Source organism: Mobula birostris, chromosome 5, assembly GCF_030028105.1.
Source record: "Mobula birostris isolate sMobBir1 chromosome 5, sMobBir1.hap1, whole genome shotgun sequence".
Classification (NCBI taxonomy): domain Eukaryota; kingdom Metazoa; phylum Chordata; class Chondrichthyes; order Myliobatiformes; family Myliobatidae; genus Mobula; species Mobula birostris.
In genome coordinates this window covers 195,026,947-195,029,876 of record NC_092374.1, presented here as the reverse complement: position 1 = coordinate 195,029,876, position 2,930 = coordinate 195,026,947, and the positions used below count along the sequence as shown (strand labels likewise).

General features: G+C 44.2%; 1 non-coding gene across 1 annotated transcript; it reads right to left on the bottom strand.

Annotated features, from left to right (window-relative positions):
* Positions 1 to 2,858: 2,858 nt before the first annotated feature.
* On the bottom strand, positions 2,859 to 2,930 carry trnah-gug (transfer RNA histidin (anticodon GUG)). Its single transcript has one exon. It is a non-coding gene; the product is annotated as a tRNA-His (tRNA).

Sequence of the window (2,930 nt, the reverse complement as noted above, 5' to 3'; positions counted from 1 at the left end):
GCACAATGTGCACAATAAGTAAAATGCATTGTACGCTGTCGGAAATAAAGTTTAAAAAAAGTCGCAAACTCGTAAGATATACGATGATAACTATCATTTTAAGCATCCTGGGAGACTTAGATAGAGAGAGACAGACAGACAAACAAACATACATATAGATACATACATACACACATACATACATGTATACATACGCACATACATACATACATAGATCGATAGAAAGTTAGGCAGACCGACGGATGAGTGATTGACGTCATATTATAAGCATAGAATCATAACAGATTATGCCACAGATAGACATTTGGCCTAGTATGAAGTTAAGGTAATTTGTACATTCGAGTTCTTATCCTCATCTCTATGGACCCAGTTCATAAAGGTCGAGGGTAGAAGCGTTAATTACTCCCCTTTGGTGCACAGAGATAGCCATCGGATATGCATCAACTCTTTGTGACGTAGTTTGTGATTTAGCACTACGTGAAATTAGTTACGATGACAGGCGTCACACTTAAGGCTCACACCAGATTTTAACAAATGCCTGACTGGCAAGGAACATCCTTGGTGGTGATGCCAAACAGATTTCTCAATTATCTTTCGTTTTGTTCCTTTGCCAATGGAACTGAAGAACCAAAGTCTGTGGACAATTTGAGGAGCCCTCCAGACGATGATGGCGAACACTCTAAACCACTCAAGCCAACAGCGATAGTTAGTCATCTTTCAACCAGATCTTCCAGGGGTGGGAGCTGAGTCATTGAGAGACAACAAGCATTGTGAGTTAGAGAATGTCTGAGTGGGTGGTGACGAATAATGACATATGAAGAAGTACAGCAAACTGAATGTTATTCAGACCCACTTCTTCCCAGAAATACTACTGGAAAAATAGATCTCTCTCCTCAAAGCATAGTCGTTGTATTTTTTTTACTATGTGTGTTAAAGGATCGAAAAGGTGAGAGGGTGTCGAAGAATTTCATCGCCAATTTGCTGTAAAAGACTGTACCCCGTTAACAAACAGAAATAAAGTCATAAACATCGCTGTGTGTTTAACCCTTTAATATGTAATCACGGAGCGCCATTTCAAGACTCTGCTAATGCCAGGTTACATCTTAATTTTATACAGTAAGTTTTGCGCAATACCCAACAGCTAAACATACCTGGTCAGTGATTTCAAAAAATACTTGTTCGGTATATCAAGTCTGTAATTGTTTCCGCGGGGTACCCAAAATTAGGACTGTATATCCACATTCACATCCCCTATTAACCAAACAGACTCGGACAAAGTTCAGCCATAGCTCACTATTGGCATCTGACAGTCTGTAAGTCACTTCGTTTCTCGGACAAAAGTCAAGAGTACCTCATTATACAGGGCCTATCAACGGCGTCAACAGAAGTCTACGAACTAAATAAAAGCACAGAAGGGATAAGCGGAGCGGCCATTGTCGGGAGTAGGCCAGTGGCGAGAGTAGAAGCGACAGGCTTTGGCTCAAAAGAGGCATCGGCTCGGAAGAGGCGTCGGTTTTGCGTAAACCGTCTTTTAAGTTTTCCTTTTTTATCTTTTTTTCCTCTCTGACTCTACCATTTAAATGGCTATGGTGTGTTCTTCGTACCGGATGTTGGAGTCTTGAGTGACCCAGAGTCTCCCGGGGAACTACATCTGCGTGACGTGCATCCGGCTGCAGCTCCTTGAAGACCGTGTTAGGGATCTGGAGCAAATGGATGACCTTTGGTTTGTACGGGAGAGTGAGGATATAATTGATCAAAATTACAGGGAGGTAGTCATCCCGAAGTAGCAGGAGGCGAGTAGCTGGGTGACTGTCAGGAGAAACGGAAATAGGCAGTTAGAGCAGAGCACCCTTGTGGCCATTCCCCTCAAAAACAAGTATACCGCTTTGGATACTCTTGTGGGGGATGTCCGCCCGGGAGAATGCCACAGCTACCTGGTTACAAGCACTGAGCATGTGCCCGTGGTACAGAAGGGAAGGAGAGAGAAGCAGGAAGCTGTAGTGATAGGGGGCTCGATAGTTAGAGGGTCAGACAGGGGATTCTGTGGACGTAACGGGACACACGGATGGCATGTTGCCTCCCAGATGCCAGGGTCAGGGATGTCTCAGATCGCGTCCACAACATTTCGGAGGGGGAGGGGGAGCAACCAATTGTCTTGGTTCATGTTGGTACCAATGGCATAGGAAGGAATAGCAATGAGGACCTGAAAAGAGAATTTAGAGAGCTAGGTAGAAAGCTGAGAAGCAGGACCTCCAAGGTAGTAATTTCTGGATGGCTGCCTGTACCACACACCAGAGAGGGTAGAAAAAGGATGATTTGGCATATAAATGCGTGGCTGAGAAACTGGTTCAGGGGGCAGCGCTTCAGCCTCTTGAGTAATTGGGATCTCTTCTGGGGGAGGTATGATCTATTCAAAAGTGACAGGTTGAACCTGTACCTGAGGGGGACCAATATTCTCGCAGCGAACTTAAATCTTCATAACGTCTTTTAGAACGGGCTTTAATGTTAATAATATTCTGTTTAATATTTACCAACATTATCTGTTTTCAGGCGCATTGTTTGCGGTAAATAGATAATTTTTTAGATTCCGACAGTCGATTCAAAGGTGTATGGCCACTGCCTCTTCTGTTCTACCCTACTCACGATACACGATTCAGACTGTCAGTGAAGTCAATGTAGAATACTTATCAGGGAGAGTGGCAATTGGCCTATGGTCAACACCACTGAAAACATGAAGTAATCTACTGTCCTTGTGCAGGAACCATCGTCATTCTCATTCCCAAAACTGCAGACCGGCCATGGAACAAACCCAGAAAGGAAAACAGCGAACCCATTGCCGTGATATTGTTTTTCCGCAATGCCGTGACTCGGATTCGAACCGAGGTTGCTGCGGCCACAACGCAGAGTACTAACCACTATACGATCACGGC